This window comes from Polypterus senegalus, chromosome 1, assembly GCF_016835505.1.
Source record: "Polypterus senegalus isolate Bchr_013 chromosome 1, ASM1683550v1, whole genome shotgun sequence".
NCBI lineage: Eukaryota > Metazoa > Chordata > Cladistia > Polypteriformes > Polypteridae > Polypterus > Polypterus senegalus.
This window is the reverse complement of record NC_053154.1, coordinates 33,725,263-33,746,968: the sequence shown is the minus strand read 5'-3', so window position 1 is coordinate 33,746,968 and position 21,706 is coordinate 33,725,263. Positions and strand designations below refer to the sequence as shown.

The window sequence follows — 21,706 nt, the reverse complement described above, 5'->3', positions numbered from 1 at the left end:
CAAACTAAAAGAAGTGGGAGTTCAGGGTGATGTTTTTAGATGGGTGCAGAATTGGCTCAGACACAGGAAGCACAGGGTGATGGTGTGAAGAACCTCATCAGAACTGGCCGCTGTTAAGAGTGGTGTCCAGCAGGGGTCAGTGTTAGGGCCACTGCTATTTTTAATATATATAAATGATTTAGATAGGAATATAAGTAACAAACTGGTTAAGTTTACAGATGATACCAAGATAGATGGATTAGCAGATAATTTGGAAATCGTTATATCGTTACAGAAGGACTTGGATAGCATACAGGCTTGGGCAGATTTGTGGCAGATGAAATTTAATGTCAGTAAATGTAAAGTATTACACATAGGAAGTAAAAATATTAGGTTTGAATACACAATGGGAGGTCTGAAAATCGAGAGTACACCTTATGAGAAAGGATTTAGGAGTCATAGTGGACTCCAAGCTATCAACTTCCCAACAGTGTTCAGAAGCCATTAAGAAGGCTAACAGAATGTTAGGTTATATAGCACAATCTGTGGAGTACAAGTCACAGGAGGTTCTGCTCAAACTTTATAACACACTGGTGAGGCCTCATCTTGAGTACTTTGTGCAGTTTTGGTCTCCAGACTACAAAAAGGACATAGCAGCACTAGAAAAGGTCCAGAGAAGAGCGACTAGGCTGATTCCAGGGCTACAGGGGTTGAATTATGAGGAAAAATTAAAAGAGCTGAGCCTTTACAGTTTGAGATAAAGACGATTAAGAGGTGACATGATTGAAGTGTTTAAAATTATGAAGGGAATTAGTACGGTGGATCAAGACTGTTACTTTAAAATGAGTTCATCAAGAACACGGGGACACAGTTGGAAACTTGTTAAGGGTAAATTTCTCACAAACATTAGGAAGTTTTTCTTTACCCAAAGAACGATAGACACTTGGAATAAGTTACCAAGTAGTGTGGTAGACAGTAAGACCTTAGGGACTTTCAAAATTCGACAACCACCCAGATGTTTTTTAGAGGTCCAAAAAAGTGGCAATAATACCGTGCCAAATCTGCCGAATAAGGAGAATGTGGCAATGCCTCAAACTTCAGTTTCTCCAGACAAGCCTTGGTGTTCTTAGCAGTGTGTGGGCGGGTGGGCAGACATTGTTTTATAGCAAAAGGACTCCTTGAGACAGCAGTCCCCACCGCTTGGATTGAATACCAGGCTTCACATTGGTCTCCAGCAAGTCACAATAACTTGTACTAGTGACAGCAGTACCCCTCGGCATGTAGTATTCGACAATAACTCGATTACACGAGTGGTTGTGAGGAGAAGACTGTTGAAACTTCCAGGCAGGTGGCTCAAGTGCATTGAGAAGGGAGGAGACTACATTGAGAAATGACCTGATCAGTTTTGTTCAGGTTCGTTCCATTCTCTGATAATTCCAATTTTCTAACTTTAGCTTGACTCCCCCTCATATATAAACAGTGCAGAGTTAACCTTAATTAAGAAACAGGCGGGGGTCAAAAATTTCAGAAAAGTGATCACCAATGCCCTTCAAACAGCATATAGAGGAAACAAGACAAGAAGTCCTAATGCTAAAGCCTTCCCACCAACACTAATGAAAACAGTTTTTGAAAAATGGGAATCCAAAGCTTGCACATGGTAGCCTGAATGCTGCCAATTTTTTAATGTGTGTGTTGTGATAGAGGCGGCATGGTGGCGCAGTGGGTAGCACTGCTGCCTCGCAGTTGGGAGTTTGCATGTTCTCCCCATCTCTGCGTGGGTTTCCTCCGGGTACTCCAGTTTCCTCCGTCAGTCCAAAGGCATGCAGAAGGTGCATTGGCGATTCTAAATTGTCCCTAGTGTGTGAGTGTATGTGTGTGTGTGTGCACTGGTGCCCTGCCTGGGGTTTGTTTCCTGCCTTGCGCCCTGTGTTGGCTGGGATTGGCTCCAGCAGACCCCTGTGACCCTGTTGTTAGGATATAGTGGGTTGGATAATGGATAGATGCATGTGTTGTGATATTAAAGGTACACAAATGACAATCAAATTCTTGACAATGAGCTCTGGTACTGCATGGCCTCACCTAAGCTGAAGAAGAAGCAATGACAGCAAAAGAAAAAAGATGTCACAGCCCTATTAATAATATGATTAACTGATAATAAAAATAATCAAATCTGCATGAAACATATCTAAATTAAATCAGGAATGAAACTCCAACTCACGTCAAGAATGGCGGCGTCTGTCTGCTGGCCTGGCACCTGTGTACACAAACTTAATGCATTGGCAGATTCCCTCTAAATTCAGTACAGGGAACAATTATTTTCTTGCTAGGACGTATTGGTGTATCGGTTCCATTAAGCAGTCTCAGATAGCATTCAGGTAGAAGTACAGTGTTAGGGAAACACCATTAAAACATCTTATCAGAACCTGGCATGGAGATTGGAAGCCACAGGATCAGTGCTGCCTGTGTATACTAGAGGGCAACCGAAAATGTCACAACAAGTTGTGGATGACGTCCGCTGTCATCTCCAGCGATTGCCAATGAAATCTTTTTGATGTCTTGCCCAAGAGACGGGAAGGTCATATTCGACATTTTAGAAGGCTACAAAGAAAACAAAACTGCATGCATATCATTCCACTGTTGTTCAGGAACTGAAGCTAACCAATAAGGAGAAAACGGCGGCATACTGTCAACGGTTCCAAGAGTTTGTGAAGGAGAATGAGGGAATATTGGACAGAACGTGGTTCACAGATGAGGCCTGCTAACAGCAAAGTGAATTCGTGAAGCAGCAATCCATTTGCAATTCACAAGCAGCCACTCCATGATGAAAAGGTTGGTGTGTGGGGTGCAATATCTCAGTTGCACATAATAGGCCCCGTTTTTTTCACCCGTGACGTGTACCCGAACATTTTTGACTTATTTGTGAATGAACTGGATGACCGTGAGATCAGAGAAGTTTATTTCCAGCAAGATGTCACATGTCAGCTCGCAGCATGGCACAAATTGAATAATTTTTTTTGGCAAAACAGGTCATTTCAAAGGGGCTATGGCCACCTCGTTCCCTGGACCTGTCACCCACCGATTTCTTCCTTTGGGGAGTGCTGAAAGGAAAATTGTACAAGAACCAGCCTCATACACTGGAACAATTACAGTGAAACATTGAACAGAACATTGCTGCCAACACCCCCACAATGCTTGCAGATACCTTTGCCAATATGGAGTGCCGTGTCGATCTGTGTTTGCAAGAAGAAGGCGACCATTTCCAACGCTGAATGTATGCACTGTATTTATTTTGTTTCTCTCCTTCATTATTACATGAGTAACACATCAAAACTTGGGGCCCTGCTCATCAAAATCTCCCTGTACATGTAGGGCTAATGACCCATCCAAATGGTATCCCACTTCAGAGATGTTCAGCATCGTGTAGGGCTGCCTACATTACAATTACACAGTACAGCAGCAGATTCGCAGCACATCTGTGGCAGGTTTTTCCCCTACAGGACTCCAACCCCGTGACTTTATGATTACTAAACAGAAACATTACAGAAGTTACTCTGTAAGGCATAAGAAGATTATTATCACTTCTTGGTGGAGGGATGGTGAGTTTCACTCCTTTAATTATGAATTCACTTAATGACGAGGTCTTTATGTCATTGTTAGCTCCATCAGTTTAATCAAAATGGTTAGATGCATAATAAAAATGTAGGAGGCTTTGTGCGCGAAGGCCAAACTGTCTGTTGTAATGTCCACATAATAAACTTAAGGCAGCGTTCCAAAGAAAACATGTGTGATACCTGCTTAATATGTGCATTTGAAGGCAAAAAGTTCAAAACAGACTTGTTAATTCGGCAGATCACACTAAATGAAACAAGCTGCTGCTATTGGCACTCATGCTGAACAATTTCAGGCACATTTAGATCAAATACCCACATGAGCAGAAAAGTGTCAGATAACAATTCACATATTTCCTTTGCTCCATTCCAGGCGTGTGGCTGCTGGATTTCAACTTGCAATACAAGTTTTTTTGAGTGACACTCTTTTTATTGAACAAGCGGCTTTAACAGTTTAAAGAAGATATTGGGATTCAGAATTGCTTATTTTTCCTGATTTGGCTTAAGACTTTGCCTTGATGGCACCCAAGCACCACACACGTAAGAGAAGGGGATGGTTAAGAGAAGCTGGTTAAATACAATTAATTCATATATCATCCTTCCTATGTAAAATAAATAGAGACAAAACTGATGGCCACTATGAACAATGCTGCTAATCCTCTCTCTGATACTCAGGCAATCAGGACTTTTAGACAACACTGCTAAGCAGAAGATTGCCAAGAAGAACTTCTGGGGCTTTATTCTACTAATGGCAAGTTGCCTTCATGATGCCTCACTCTGACAAAAAGCACCACAGTTCCCTCAGACTAATATCTATCTATCTATCTATCTATCTATCTATCTATCTATCTATCTATCTATCTATCTATCTATCTATCTATCTATCTATCTATCTATCTATCTATTATATAGAGCCTTTCATATCTATCTATCTATCTATCTATCTATCTATCTATCTATCTATCTATCTATCTATCTATCTATCTATCTATCTATCATATTGTGCCTTTCCTATCGATCTATCTATCTATCTATCGATCTACCTGTATACTCATACCATACTATACTCTTAGCCCACTTAATCCTGAGCAGGGCCAGATGGAGTTGGATTCTATCCCAAAAGGGCAGGAACAATCCTTGGACATGACGCCAGTCCATTACTCATAGATTGTGCACTAAAAGAATGAAGTATTTCTTTTAGCCTCATGACACAGCTTGAATCATGTGATAAGTTGTGTACTTTAGTTTTCTAACTTTCTTCTCCAGAGTCGGCTGGATGATTTACTGCTTGTTAGCTGTCTTTCTTATATATGTTTATCTAAGCTTAGGAATCTCTTTGTCTCATTAGACTGATGAAAGTAAATGAAGAGTTCACTTGCTGCCCTCCAATAGATCTGCTGAAGTAAAATAACTAAAATAGGTATAAACTGAACCTTTTGCAAAGTGACTTCATAACATTTATATAAAAGTAGTCCACAACAGTCACTCGTCCTGAGCCCACTGTATAACTCTCTCCCTAAAGATCTGCCTAATTCTGTCCCAGCTCTTGTACAGCACACCTGTATCCTACTTGTTACCAATGCAGTCAAATTTACTGATTCATTCGTTATTTATGTACACAGCTTATATACTAAAGATTCTGATCATTCTTCTGGTCTCTGCCATTCTCTTGTGGGTCTAATCCTCTGTTTCAAGTTTTCAGGAGCAGGGGCCTCATGTATAAACGGTGCGTACGCTCAGAAATGTTGCGTAAGAACTTTTCCACGTTCAAATCGCGATGTATCTATCTATCTATCTATCTATCTATCTATCTATCTATCTATCTATCTATCTATCTATCTATCTATCTATCTATCTATCTATCATAATGTTTGGATCCCTTATCCCTCTTTTCGGTAGATGCAACATCCCAGGGTTAAGATTCTCATAAGGACAACCACAGCTCATGCTAAGACTAAAGAAGCCGCTTAGCCTCACCCAGTTGAGCTAGAGTTGGGACGGATAGCACAGCACTTGTTTGGTGAAGGAGGAGTAGGACATGCTGTGTTGTATGGATTCTAGAAAGATTCTAGAAAGGCCTGTAGTGGTAATAGATAGAATACAATTATTACATTTGTATCTGTGGTTCTGTCTATGTCAGTTGTGTCCAGAGTTTGGGGCTCAGTGATGCCCCCTATCCTTCATACTATCTAAACACAGATGCCCATCAATCCACTTTTTAACGTGCAAACTCAAGGTCAAGGGGAGCTAGGGGCCTATTCTAGCAGCAATGGGACAAGGCTGGACCCAAACCTAGTTGAGGTGCTGGTCAGTTGGAATCTCATACATATTCACATTGATGTGACAGAATGAGCCTGTCATATTGGCCAGTGATTGTGGAGTTTTCTAGCCTTCTTCATTCATAGAGTTCTGGAGACATTTTACAGTTTTCTGAAACTAAACTGGAAGAAATGAAGCTGGAAGGATCAAACAGACACCTTTCATTAGAATAAGTTTGTATATTGAAGTGTAGTGTTGTGTGGTGGATTGCCGGCATTTTACTCACCCCCAGGCCGACAGGATGAGCTCTCCCAACAGCATGAACATGCCCCGAGTTCCAGCAGGGCATCATGGACTATGTAGTGTTTGTACACAGCCCTGCTGGTTACCTTGGGGGCCACCAGGCGTCGCTGTAGGGGGGCTCATAGGCTCTTATGTGCCCTATGACCCGGGAGTGCGTCACGGTCACGTGGCAGGAAGAAACGACGTGCTCCCGGGTTAAAAAAAAGGACTATTTACCCTGACCCGGAAGGAATAAGGACTTGTGGACTGTTGGGCAGAAACACCTCCGGGTCAGGGAGTATAAAAGGACCATGGGAACTCCCAGACAATGAGCTGAGCTGGGTGGTAGGAGGGCAACGCGTCTGGGAGCTGAAGGATTGGATTATTGATTGTTTATTGTGTATTATTGGTTATTTATGAGTAGTGTGGTGTGGAGGGTGCTTAGTGCACGTAATTATTATAATAAAAAGAATTACTGTGGCACTTTTACCAGGTGTTTGACGTGGTACCTGAGGGTTCAAGGGAGCACTACTGCCCCCTACTGCGACAGTTGATTGATTAAATTTTCCCAAACCATTTTTTGCACTGAATGTGCTGGGTTCACCAGTGACCCTGTTTGTCAAATTTTTCTTTTGCCTAGCGCCACATGATTCTTTGTGGGGCCAGCATGACATCACAGAGCTGTGACAGCCAAGTTGGATGTGTATGTCACTACCCGATCTACACTACCTGCCCAATTAGGGCCACACATGCATGCAGTAAGCACAGTCCACTTCACCCTTTCTGGTGCTGCCTGATCAGCTTCATGCACATGTGAATAATTTAAAACGTATACACACACAAACAAAGTACTCCAGCTGGTTTTGCACTCTGCATGCATTGAACAGAAAAAAAGAAGGGCAAACAAACTGTAATTGTCTTTACTTCACTATTAGCACGTAGACTTATCATATTGAACTGGAAGAATCCTAGCACCTCTTTTAAGTCAGTAAGTAACTAATGTTACTATTTGTTAATGTATACTATCTGAAATTGGAAAAAAATCAAATTCTCACTTAGACTGTCTGTTCAAAACTTTTTTAAAACCTGGCAGGACCTAATCACTAACAATTTAGAATATGCACTTATATTGGGGAGAAAGACTCCTTGCCCTCCTTTCTGTCACCTGAGAGCCTATACGTGTTCTCTAGCTAGCCCATATGAACAAGAGACAGAATGGCACAATAGCGTTCAATTAGGCATCTAAATAATCCTAAGGTTTTAGACCTGCGACTTCTTGTTGTTTAATAAACTACCAGCAAATAAGCATTTGCAAAACTGCAAAACGTTACAGTTTTTTTTTTAGGCTAAACTAGGGATCTTTGCCCCATGCTCACTAACTCCCCTGCCTGCGCTATGCACTTGGCCTCTTTGCGGTTCTGTCGCTCATGTATGGGGATGTGGTTGTACAATTTCAATAGATTTTTATTTTCATGGGAATTGTTATGTATGCATAATAGAACTATTTTACATTACAGAAAGTAATTAACCATATTAAAAAAAGAATAAAATATAATAATTTGAAAGTAGAGTTATTCATTGCATAATACAATTTCGTTCTGTTTGGCTTTGAAATTAACATGCAAATAACCTTTTAAACTTTTACAGTAAAACTTCATTAAAAACAACTTTTTAAATTACATTTTTGACAATATCGCATTGAATTTTGATTCTGTGTTTAGACTTTTATCGTGACAACGCAACGTGTAACTGCCCGTGATTGAATTTTGTTTCTTTCTCTCAATTAAATAAAATGGCTTTTTTGATTATTTAGCAAAAGCTATTCTAACAGAACCTGTAAATGTTTTATTACGAATGGCATATCAAGATCTCCTTTGTTGTCTAACGTTATCCGCTGAAGATGTACTACATTACCTTTCTTGGATACATCCTTCTTTCTACAATAATTTGTGCGGTGGAAGACGACAGTGTTAACGGTTGTAGGTATTCTTCGGGATATTGTAAGTTGATGTTTTCATCTTTCGCACAGTCAACAACAACAACAACAACATTTATTTATATAGCACATTTTCATACAAACAGTAGCTCAAAGTGCTTTACATAATAAAGAATAGAAAAATAAAAGACACGATTAGAAAACAAAATAAGTCAACATTAATTAACATCGAATAAGAGTAAGGTTCAATGGCCAGGGGGGACAGAAAAAACAAAAAAACTCCAGACAGCTGGAGAAAAATAAAATCTGTAGGGATTCCAGACCATGAGACCGCCCAGTCCCCTCTGGGCATTCTACCTAACATAAATGAAACAGTCCTCTTTGGATTTAGGGTTCTCACGGAAGGGCTTGATGAAGATGATGGTCACGTAGACTTCTGCCTTTAAATCCATCCATCGTTGTTGGAGCATCATGAAGCTTTGAGTAGGTGGAGGTGGCGCAGGCCACCACCACAAAGAAACCGGAAAAAGAAACAGAAAAGAGAGTAGGGGTCAGTACCGATTTTAGAGCCACCATGAATAGTTATTTTGAGGAGATTGAACATATAGAATATTAGGATTAAGTTAAATTACGATTAAAATGAAGTTATAAAAAGGCCATGTTAAAGTAATGTGTTTTCAGCAGTGTTTTAAAGTGCTCTACTGTATCAGCCTGGCGAATTCCTATTGGCAGGCTATTCCAGATTTTAGGTGCATAGCAGCAGAAGGTCGCCTCACCACTTCTTTTAAGTTTTGTTCTTGGAATTCTAAGGAGACACTCATTTGAGGATCTGAGGTTACGATTTGGAATATAAGGTGTCAGACATTCCGATATATACGATGGGGCGAGATTATTTAAGGCTTTATAAACCATAAGCAGAATTTTAAAGTCAATTCTGAATGACACAGGTAACCAGTGTAGTGACATTAAAACTGGAGAAATGTGTTCGGATTTTCTTTTCCTAGTTAGGATTCTAGCAGCTGCATTCTGCACTAGTTGCAAACGATTTATATCTTTTTTGGGTAGTCCAGAGAGGAGTGCATTACAGTAATCTAGTCGACTGAAAACAAACGCGTGAACTAATTTCTCAGCATCTTTCAGTGATATAAGAGGTCTAACTTTACTTATATTTCTTAAGTGAAAAAATGCTGTCCTAATGATCTGATTAATATGTGATTTAAAATTCAGATTACAGTCAACAATCACCCCTAAGCTTTTTACCTCCGTCTTGACTTTTAATCCTAATGTATCCAGTTTATTTCTAATAGCCTCATTGTATCCATTATTGCTAATCACTAAGATTTCAGTTTTCTCTTTATTTAACATGAGAAAGTTACTATTCATCCATTCTGAGATACTAGTCAGACATTCTGTTAGTTAATCAATAGAATCAGGGTCATCAAGAGCTATTGATAAGTACAGCTGTGTGTCATCAGCATAGCTGTGGTAGCTCACGTTGTGCCCTGAGATAATCTGACCTAATGGAAGCATTAGTTGTAATTACCACAACTAACAAAGAATTTTCTCCCTGCCAGGTAGGATTCAAACCAATTTAGGACAGTGCCAGAGAGACCCACTCATTGACTAAGGCGATTTCTAAGAATATTGCGATCAATGGTGTCAAATTCGGCACTCAGATCTAGGAGGATGAGAACAGATAAATTGCCTCTGTCTGCATTTACCTGCAAGTCATTTACTACTTTACTGAGTGCAGTTTCAGTGCTGTGATTTGTTCTGAAACCCGACTGAAATTTATCAAGAATAGCATGTTTATTTAGGTGGTCATTTAACTGCATAATGACTGGCTTCTCCAGAACTTTACTTAAGAAAGGCAGGTTGGAGATGGGTCTAAAATTTTCAAGAGCTGAGGGGTCGAGATTATGTTTCTTAAGTAGGGGTTTAGCTACAGCAGTCTTAAGACAGTCTGGGAAGACCCCAGTATCTAGTGACGAATTTACTATGTCCAGAGTCACCACCAACTGTTTCAGCAACGTCTATTGATACGCATTTAATCAATTTGTCATGTAACCGATCAACATTTGTGACATTAATTTGTTTGACATCATCGTTTCTTGGTGCTAGGATTGCCCATGTACTCATTTCTTGTGTAGTTCAGGCATTATCCATGTTCCACATTTTTGAAAAGATCATATGATAAGACATTACATTTTGCACCAGTGTTGACTTTTATTTCAACATGCTTGCCATTTATGTGAACAGTAGTAAATATCTCTTTTTTTTGCTTGTCATTGTATTTGCCCTTTACTTAGGGGTAAGTGCACTCATCAGATTAATTACCAGGTTGGTCTACTGTTGCACCTTAAGATTATGACATGCACACATAGATATACGCATACACACTGAAACTCAACAGTGCCCCATGAATGACACACACACAGCTGGTTAACCTCTAGCACGTTAAACCACACAAGTGCCTTAGGAATAACACAGCCTGTCACTGTCCTAGGACTTCATGAGACTTACATACAGTGGTCTATGGCCGGCTTGTCATCCCGGCCAATACCCACAGGCCGCCAGATGGAGCCCTCCCTGCAGGAATAGAGGTGCCCTGAAGACCAGCAGTGAATCCCAAGATACCCCAGGGGCCCCTAGATGGAGCTGCAGGGAGGAGCAAAGCATATTATTTGCCCTACGCCCCGGAAGTACGTCTGAGTCACATGGACAAGGGGAATGACGTGCTTCCGGGGTAAAGAAGTAAAATAGTTTTGATCTGACCTGGAAGTGCTAAGAAGTCACATGGACTGAGGGTTCAGAAGCATTTCCGACTATACACACGGACTATAAAAGGACTGTGGCAGCTCCCAGACGGCGAGCTGAGCTGGGTGGTAGGAGGGCAATGAGTCTGGGAGTGGTGGATTGTTTATTGTGATTGTTTTGAGTATATTAATGAGTATTGTGGAGGAGAGGGTGCTTTGTGCACTGTGCTGTGTTAATAAAGTCAACATTTTGACTTTTATCTGGTGTCTGGCGTATTGGACTGGGGTTCAAGGGAGCGATAGCGCCCCCTATCTGTCACAATACACACAGACCCTAACGACGACAGTGCCCCATGAATGACACACACACAGCTGGTTAACCTCTAGCACGTTAAACCACACAAGTGCCTTAGGAATAACACAGCCTGTCACTCTCTCAGCACTTCAAGAGACTTACTTATTATTGGCACAAGCAACATACGATGTTTTAGAGATATCTCAATCCTAAATATTACTTTTGGTCTCCAAGAATGCATTCAAACATCCAAAGTACAAAGGCTCAGCATCCTTGACTATCAGCCAAGAATGCCTTACTTTATGTACTGTTCCCTACTTTTGGGTGGAGCTCTCACCCACAGCCTAAATAAACCTCGCAGCACAGCGGTAATGGCAAACCTCTGGCTGAACCAGGTGCTCAAAGAAATTTGCCTTCTATCTAGACATTAAGACAAAGCATAGAAAGTTAAAAGCATCAGTGGTATTTATTACAGAAATAATAATAATAGTAGAACAAAGAATAATAGAAAATAGAACGAACAGTAAAGTCTAGATATATATAGTCTTTGGAAAAAGCTTACAAAAAGTTAAACATGAGGCGGCTTGTGTTCTAGCACTCACTGTTGTTCAACAGTTGCTTTTCTGAAGATTTTGATGGAAATGGCCACACGTTGCCAGCGCCTTCTTCTGACGTTGCTCTGTTTCCTTCTCCTGACATCTTCGTCTCTTCTTCTGATGTCGTTCTTCAGCCAAGGCATATTTATTATAAAATTCTAATGGGGGGTTTCACAAGATATGATTGTTAGATATTCTGATTGGCTGGCTGTTTGTCAATATGATGAATGAATTTACTTGCCCGTTTCCCAAACGATGAAACCTTTTGATGTTGCTTAGTACCTACTACCATGTATTCCTTTCCCAGGCTGTAAACCCATTTAGCAACTTGTTGTCCCAAATCTCAGGTTTTAAAGTAATCAATAGCCTGAAGAATCTCCTGAATTGGAAATGGAACTGTGATTTAGGAAATCAGATTGTCTTTCATCTTAACTGCACATGTAAGTACTAAGTTCATCTGTTGTTTTGTCTTGAACAAAATATAATGAAAATATAGTCCAAATGTTTCAGATTTTGTAGCCCACAACACCGAGTTTATCATTTCATCCAATATCATCTAATCAGCATTAAATGATTCTTCATTGTCACTTGATGTTTAATCTGGTTCTAGATGATTCACTGATTTTCTTTGTTTGTTTCTGTTTAGGTTTTGTTCTAGGAATCTGCAACATTTTTTTAAAGTGGTTCCATTGTTTACATCCACAACATTGCTGTCCAAATGCAGGGCAACTGTCTCTCTTGGGTGCATGGTTGCTACATCAATTACGACAACTGGTAATCTGTTGAAAATAATTTTTGTCTAATTTAAGTCTCTGGTTGGATTTGTTTATTTGTGGTCCTTCGAATTTATGCTTTATACTGTCATCATTATGTTTGCTTGTGGACTGTATGTTTTATCAGAGTTTTTTCAAAGAAGTATCAGGCGTGCTAATTGATAATATTCTTGATATTGTAACTCGTCATTAGATACGGGGGTCTTCCCAGCCTGTCTTAAGACTGCTGTAGTTAAACCCCTACTCAAGAAAAATAATCTTGACCCCTCTGCTTTTGAAAATTTTATACCCATTTTTCTTAAGTAAAATTTTAGAGAAGGCAGTCATTATGCAGTTAAATAACCACCTCAATAAACATGCTGTTCTTGATAAGTTTCAGTCGGGTTTCAGAACAAATCACAGCACTGAAACTGCACTCAGTAAAGTAGTAAATGACTTGCGGGTAAATGCAGACAGAGGCCATTTATCTGTTCTCATCCTCCTAGATCTGAGTGCCGAATTTGACACCATTGATCGCAATATTCTTAGAAATCGCCTTAGTCAATGGGTGGGCCTCTCTGGCAGGGTCCCAACATGGTTTGAATCCTACCAGGCAGGTAGAAAATTCTTTGTTAGTTGTGGTAATTACAACTCAAAGACACATGATATCCTATATGGTGTTCCACAAGGCTCTATCCTGGGTCCACTGCTTTTCTCAATCTACATGCTTCCGTTAGGTCAGATTATCTCAGGTTACAACGTGAGTTACCACAGCTATGCTGATGATGCACAGCTGTATTTATCAATAGCACCTGATGACCCTGACGCTGTTAATTCACTAACACAATGTCTTACTTGTGTTTCTAATTGGATGAATAGTAATTTTCTCAAGCTAAATAAAGAGAAAACAGAAATCTTAGTGATTGGCAATAATGGAGACAATGAGATTATTAGAAATAAACTTGATGCATTAGGATTAAAAGTCAAGATGGAGGTAAAGAACTTTGGGGTAACTATTGACTGTAACCTGAATTGTAAATTGCATATTAACCACTAGGACAGCATTTTTACACATAAGAAACATAGCAAAAGTTAGACCTCTTATATCATTGAAAGATGCTGAGCACTCCTCTCAGGACTACCCAAAAAAGACATAAATTGCTTGCAATGAGTGCAGAATGCAGCTGCTAGAATCCTAACTAGGAAAAGAAAATCCGAACACATTTCTCCAGTTTTAATGTCGCCACACTGGTTACCTGTGTCATTCAGAATTGACTTTAAAATACTGCTTGTAGTTTATAAAGTCTTAAATAATCTCGCCCCATCTTATATATCAGAATGTCTGACACCTTATATTCCAAATCGTAACCTTAGATCCTCAAATGAGTGTCTGTTTAGAATTCCAAAAGCTAAACTTAAAAGAAGTGGTGAGGCGGCCTTCTGCTGTTATGCACCTATAATCTGGAATAGCCTGCCAGTAGGAATTCGCCAGGCTGATATGGTGGAGCACTTTAAAAAAAGTGCTGAAAACACATTACTTTAACATGGCCTTCTCATAACTTTAATTTAATCCTGATACTATATATGTTCAATTCATTATCCTTTTATATAAAAACGGTCGGGATTGTCCTTCCGTCCCGTGAGTGCTACACAGGCGCGGAGTTTCACACACGCCGGTCCATTTTGCAATGCACGATGGGATTTGTAGTTTTGTTTTTCCAGGTAAAAGATGATTTTCTACTCCAGACTGTGCGATATCTTCTTCTTCTTTCTTACTATATAAAAGCGGTCGGGATTGTCCTTCCGTCCCATGAGTGGAAAGCGTAGCGGTATTCCGCTTATCACAGACTTACTACTTGCAGCTTGCGGTACGAAGCGACATGATGTGAGCAGAGTTCTGGTGCTCCCATCGTTCCCTTGCTTTTGTGTGCGATGCACTGGAAAAATAGACAAAATTATATCTCTGGAAATAATTAATGTTGATGGAGTACAAATGCCTCAGCGCGTAGTAAATATCAGGGGGGTTCAAAAGGGCGACCTCAATATAGAAAAAAAGTTTAAACTTCATCACAGAAATAACAGAAACTACGAGTATTAAAGTAATACCGCTCAAATGCAATATAACCAAATTAATGAGTTTGTATAAAATATCAAATTGATCTACATATTGAATTGTCTTAAGAAGTGGTCAACTTAAAAGTCGGTTGCCTTAAAAGGCGGGTCAGCCTAGTAATAACTATTCATGGTGGATCTAAAATCTGTACTGACCCCTACTCTCTCTTCTGTTTCTTTTCCCGGTTTTCTGTGGTGGCGACCTGCGCCATCATCACCTAATCAAAGCACCGTGATGTCCTACATTGATGGATTAAAAGCCAGAAGTCTACATGACCATCATCATCAAGTCCTTCCAAGAGAACCATCAATACAAAGAGGACTGTTTCATTTATGTTAGGTAGAATGCCCAGAGGGGACTGGGCGGTCTCGTGGTATGGAACCCCTGCAGATTTCATTTTTTCTCTCCAGCCGTCTGGAGTTTTTTTTTTGTTTTTTCTGTCGTCCCTGGCCTTTGGTACTTTGTGTTTTATTTCTCTATTCTTCATCATGTAAAGCACTTTGAGCTACATTATCTGTATGAAAATGTGCTATATAAATAAATGTTAGTGTAATGTTAACATTTGCATATGGTTGTTATGATGCAGTTAAAGTTTAGGTGTGTTGTTCTCTCAGGCCGTGATTTTGGCATGTAGATATAGCCTTTGCTAGGGTGAGTTCAATGTTGCACAGCAAACTTTTTCTTAATTTATCATTATTTATACCACATACAAGTCTATCCCTTATCAGTTAAAACTCCAACGTTACAGCATTTTGCTTTGATCCTCATATCAGTCACGGAAGATTTGATTGTCTCACCTTGCATTTGGTTCCTTGTGTTGAACTTGTGCTTTTCCATCATTAGGTTTGTTTGTGGACTGTATGTTTCATGAAGGTTTCTCTTTAAACAGTCTGGATCCTCCTGTGATTCGGCTTCTACAATAATGCGTCTTCTTTCACCCAGCTCTCGCATGTCGTTTGCATATACAAATGATTGCTCTCACTCAGTGGCTTCGGGTCCTGCCAAGTTAAGGAGGATGATTGCTTGTGTTCACAGAGGTTTGTCTGTGTGTGTTGCTGCAGTAAAAATGTTGAATTCTTCCTTGAAGATTTGCAAGTTTTCTGTAATGTCTTCGCTAAAGACAACAGGGTCTGGTTTGTGAAAGCCTTCTGCCGTGATGCTGTGATTGCTTGTGAAACACTGCTGTGTGTTTTTCTTTCTCTCTTTTTTCTTCTGCCTAAGTCAAGACGATATCATGTTCACTTCTGACTTAATATAGAAATGACCACCGCAGTGTGTTATGTAATAAACAAGCTTTTATTACTCACAGCACCCAAAGTATCAAGTATACAACCAACCCACACGACTTGCTCATGAACAGTAAAGACCTATCTAAGTATGGTAGCCCAGAAAGGTCAAATAAGCACAGTGCCTGTACGTGTTCCAGATATAGTAGATATAATGCACTTTATTTAGTACATGTAGAATAACAAATGAAGCTAGACATGTTTGTAAAGTGAAGCCACTTGCCACATCAGACTTCTTTCTGTGGAGGACCTGAGTGTGTCACCAATCTTCTTAATGGAAGATAACACAATGCAGTCCTGTCACCTGAGAGCTCCTCAGCTACACGTCATGGTGGCAAACATGTAATTCACACATGAGCGACCTTGACTTGAACAGTTACAATGTTTAACAACACATTTGTTTGCTTAGTAGGGTTACATAAAATCAGCACAAACAATCGAGCTGGAAAGAGTCGCAAGTTGCTTCACTTGAATTCTTATCTCAAAGCCACTGGACAATGGCTGCATAAGAAAGGGTTTACAAAAACTGCAAAGTGATTCTTTTCTCCGCGGAACATTGTGAGTGCTTGCCAGTCTTTTCAAAGAAGTGAGAAAGCTGGAAGGATGAGGAAAATAAAAGATCATTTGCATCTAGCTGTAATGCTGCCTGTTCCCAAAAGAAACAATTTTGAAGTGAAAATTACAATGGCGTTTATAAGTGTATAACACAAATACAAACAAAGCACAGAAATAAATATATACTGTATATAATGTTTCATAAGGCAGTTTCTCTCACATAATCCAATTCTCCTGTTGCCAGAAAAAGCACAACATAATCTAATAATAATGTCATACACTTCTGCGCTGTAATCTTAGATCTAAAACCTGTAGGCTCCTGTGGGCCGTAGCCATAGAAAATACAATCCCAGGGTGAGGACTGCATCCTCTTGTAGGAAAAAGATGAAGAGAATTTAACTTGGTTAATTAATTATCAGATTTGTCTTAATTTAATGATTTGGTAGGACTCCTACTTTATTTACCTTATTTTCTCTGTTATAGGAGGTGGGTCTCGGCCATTTTGATAACTGAAGCACTCATTTGAAGAAACAGAATAACACAGTTTATTGATAAACACAAGGATTATAGAAATATGATACCTCACTGGCTACTTTATTAGATACGCCTGTTCAACTGCTTGTTAATGTAAATATCTAATCAGCCAATCACATGGCAGCAATTGAGGCCTCTAGACATTGTCAAGATGACCTGATGAAGTTCAAACTGAGTATAAGAATGGGGAAAAAAGGTGATTTAAGTCACTTTGAATATGGTATGGTTGTTAGTGTCACACACAACCATCATATTCCAAGCTAGGATTTGAAGAGAATGGTCGAAAAAGGGGAGTGGCAGTTCTCTGGGCAAAAATGTCTTATTGATACCAAAGGTCAGAGGAGATTGGCCAGACTGGTTCGAGCTGATAGAAAGGCAACAGTAACTCAAATAAGCACTCGTTACGACTGAGGTATGCAGAAGAGAATCTCTGAATGCACAACACACCAAACCTTCAAGCAGATGGGCTACAGCATTGATGCGCTATTATGGTCCATTGCAGTTGTCATTCGTTGAATTGTAACTCTTTGTATGGACTCAAGCATCCATTTGGCACCTTCTAGAATGAAAGGGGCCTCTGCAAAGATGTCAGTTCAACTCTGGTTTACACCTTTGTTATCAGATGAACTTAAGTCTGGTCATGGTATGAAGGTTTCAACTACTTTCTAGAATGTAGGCTGGGAAAGGTGAAGCTGGACGTCTGCCTCCTGTTAAATCATCTGCCTTAATTAACAGACCTTGTCTGCCTCTAAGAAGCCTAGCTGAATGAGTAATCTCCACTTTGTCCTACACTCTACTGGGTAATGACGTGGTGGAACTAGCATTCTTGATTCTGCTGAAGTATTCTTTTAAGTTTTTGATAAATATTGCTTTAGTTTTTAATTTATGTATTTATTCGTTCATTTATTTTTAGAATGCTGTTAGGCTAGTTACAGCACTGGAGTTTGGCTAGATGTGGACATGTTGTTGAGGCCAGTAGTAGCAAATGTTTTTCATTTGTTTATACTAATGGATTGCTTTTTCTCTGTCTGTTTATTTTCAGACCACTTAAAGGATAAATTCATGCTTTTTCAAATTCAAAATATTTCTTTATATCAATATTCCACATGGAATTTCATTCTAAAATGAAGCATATTTTACAAATTTTAAAAAATAACTAGCCCTCGCATGCCTTTTATAATGGAGCTTTATGGATATCAGTGTCTTATTATTAAGAAAAGCCTTAATACATCAAATACCCACTACATCAAATTTTTATGAGAAAAATATTACTGAGAATTGATACATGTCTAGAGATTGCACACATATTGCAAAACAGCTATCGCATTTATGTGCATGGGAGACAGTTTAAGGGTTCAAGTGATGGTAATTCTCCACCAATCCAGGAGGAGGCGCTGTGCGATAACACTCTCTCTTTTACTCCCTCTGCAGACCGGAAGACTGACAGCTCTCCTCCAGCAATATCACTTCCGGCGTCTGCCCATCTGGACACCATCTTGGACAACCTGAATATGACTCCAGTCTGACAAGACTCCATTTTTGCATTGTCACATGCTTTATTTTGATCAAAGCTTATTTAAATTATAGATGGTTTGTCCACAGGTGCTCCAACACTCTCATTTAGTCTTTCTGCAACAGTATATTCAGTCATTTTAAGAAGGAAAAAAGGCATAAAGCAAAACATTGTTGTGACATTCAGCTGTTTGTGTACTTTACTCTGCCACTCATCTTCCTCCATGGCATCTTTCAGGGCCGGGCCGTGGATTCGTCTTGGAAAGTTATCGACATGGAGTGTTAATCACTGAGATGTGAACTGCTGTAAAAAAGTCACACTTATGATCACTTATATTCTTTCACTATACAGAAAGTTATTTCATTACTTGCAAAGATACTCCCTGCTGCCACTGGAAAGATAATGTATGCATGCGTGGTATAGCGGATCTGCAGCTCCGAAAAACTGGCTGTTATAATAAATAAATAATGAATGCGCTTGCGCTGGGGAGTGGGAGCAGGTGCGAGTGATCAGCGGTGAAGATGGCCTGTCTCCGGGTTGGTGCGAGGCGGTCAGCTGTCTGTTCATTGCAGTCTTATTATCAGCCCGGGGCAGCAATCAGGCAATTGCACCTGCAACAGCACCCCAGTATATAAAAGGGGAGCACACATTAAGAAAAGGAGGAAAGAAAAGAAATGAGAGCAGAGGTTAAAGGACGGGAGAAGTAGCAGGCAGGAGAGGGACAAGAGAGAGAGAGAACAAGCCAGTGGAAAGAATGGAAGCTGGTGGAGTTGGGAGTAGCCATCGCTCAGGAGGAGGCCGTGGGTCGCTTCTGTTGAGTGTCTTTGGCAGCAGGAGCAACATATGGATAATATCAATGTCCCTTTTACTAGAGACTTTACATCTTGCCTTGAGAGTTTTGGATTCCAACAGCATACTGATCTTCCCACTCCACATTTCAAAGGACATATCTTGGACTTGATTTGCTGTTCTGGAGTTAGACACTTGATTGTACTGCGGATGAACTCCCCAAAACTGATCACTTTATTTCATTCAATGTTAAATTTGCACTTTCCAACACTAAAACTTTCCCGTCTCATGTCTTTCCGTAAATATTAAAACATTAACTTAGACTCTCTTTCCTTTAGTATTGATTCCCATATAGATATTCATAATTTATCCACTCCTGAAGAACTGGTCTCATACTATAACACTGGACTTAATGGTATTCTTAACTCTCTCACTCCATTAAAAACTATTAAAAACTTTGTTTCTTTCTCCTTTTCTGCTCCCTGGTTCACACCTGAACTTTGGTTTTTGAAAGCCAAAGGCCGGCAACTTGAACTGTTGTGTAAAAAATCTGGACTCTTTGTTCACAAATTGATGTACAAAAACCATATACTTTATTACAAGGACTGTATTGCCCAAACTAAATCTAACTATTATACTCACATTATTTCTTCCAATGAAGGCAACACCAAGTCATTGTTTTCACTGTTTAATAATATCACACAACCCCGGATTCTTTACCTTCTCCCCTTTACTCATCTGATTTTTGCAATTCCCTTTTGTCCTTTTTTAAAGAAAAAATCCAGAAGATTCATCAGTCTCTCTGTACGGATTCCTCTAGTACTTCATTTGAATTTCACCCACCAACTCACTCATTTTCCTCTTTTCAGCTTCCTACTTTCTCAAAAATCTCAGATCTTGTCTGTAAGTCTAAGCCATCCGCCTGTCAACTGGACCCCCTCCCTACAGTTCTGGTCAAAGCCTGCCTCCTGTCTCTGGTCCCCCTTATCTCTGCTATAATCTACTCTTCTCTCACTACTGGTACTGTTCCTTCATCTTTTAAAACTGCGGCAATAACCCCAATACTGAAAAAACCTGGTGCCGATCCAACTAATTTCAGTAATGTCCGTCCTATTTTTAATCTACCCTTCATTATTCAAAATCCTTGAAAAAATAGTGATTATTCAACTCCATTCTCATTTATCTCAAAATAATCTGTATGAACAGTTCCAGTCTGGTTTTCATCCCCTCCACAGTACAGAAACGGCACTTATAAAAATTACTAATGACCTCCTTATGGCAGCTGATTCTGGTTTAATTCCTATTCTCGTCCTCCTTGATCTGAGTGCAGTCTTTGACATCTTTGTCACACTACTTTTCTCAATAGATTATCTTCGATTGGCATTACCCACACTTCCACTAGATTGGTTCAGATCCTACCTCTCAGGCCGCACTCAGTTTGTTCGCTGTAACTTCAGGTGGGCTCTGTCCTGGGACCACTCCTTTTCATTATTTACCTCCTTCCCCTTGGTAATATCTTTTGTAAATATAACATTAGTTTCCACTGTTATGCTGATGACACTCAGCTCTACCTCACTAGCAAACCTACTGCTTCCTTCCCACCCTCCTCACTTATTGATTGCATAGCAGAAATCAAATCCTGGTTTTCTTCAAATGTTCTTAAATTAAATAGTGACAAAACTGAAGTTCTCCTCATTGGTACAAAATCAATATTATCACAAACTGATCATTTTTCATTTGTTATTGATAATTCCTCTGTCTCCCCTTCCTCACAGGTGAAGAGTCTGGGTGTCATCCTTGACAGTACTTTATCTTTTCAGTCCCACATCAGTAACATCTCCCGGTCTGCATATTTCCACTTGCGTAACATTAATCGTATTCGCCCCCCGTCCCTCACTCCCCACACCACTGCTATCCTTGTTCATAGCCTTATCACTTCTCATCTGGATTTTTCCAATTCCCTTTTCTTTGGTCTTTCTTGCAAATCTCTTTATAAGCTCAACTGGTCCAGAATTAAGCTGCCTGCATCATCACTAGAACCCCCTCTATTCACCATATCACTCCCAACTTGCAGCAGCTTCACTGGCTTCCAGTTAAGTTCCACATTCAATTCAAAATTCTTCTGTTAACTCTTAAGGCTCTCCACAACCTTGCCCCTCCATATCTGTCTGACCTCCTCCATGTTGCCATTCCCTCCCGTACCCTTAGATCCTCTTCCTCCACCCACTTGACTGTCCCCTTCATCTGTCTTACCTGGCTTTGGAATTCACTACCATCTGAGCTTAGAAATATTGAATCATTTTCACTTTTCAGATCTAAACTTAAAACTCATTTGTTTAAGACTGCTTTTTCTCTTTGATTTCAATTTGCTCTTTCTGATTTCAATTTTTTTTATTTTAGTTTTGTTTATAATCTTGTGTTTTATCTATTGTTTGGTGTCCTTGAGTGTTTAG

The 21,706-nt window shown here is 39.8% G+C and overlaps 1 long non-coding RNA gene across 1 annotated transcript in view; it reads right to left on the bottom strand.

Annotated features, from left to right (window-relative positions):
• The window catches only part of LOC120524014, a 35,104-nt gene extending 19,269 nt beyond the window's left edge, over positions 1 to 15,835 (bottom strand). The window contains exon 1 of the long non-coding RNA XR_005632733.1: positions 15,374 to 15,835. This is a non-coding gene — a long non-coding RNA (uncharacterized LOC120524014). The remainder of the gene's footprint in view (positions 1 to 15,373) is intronic.
• Positions 15,836 to 21,706: the final 5,871 nt, after the last annotated feature.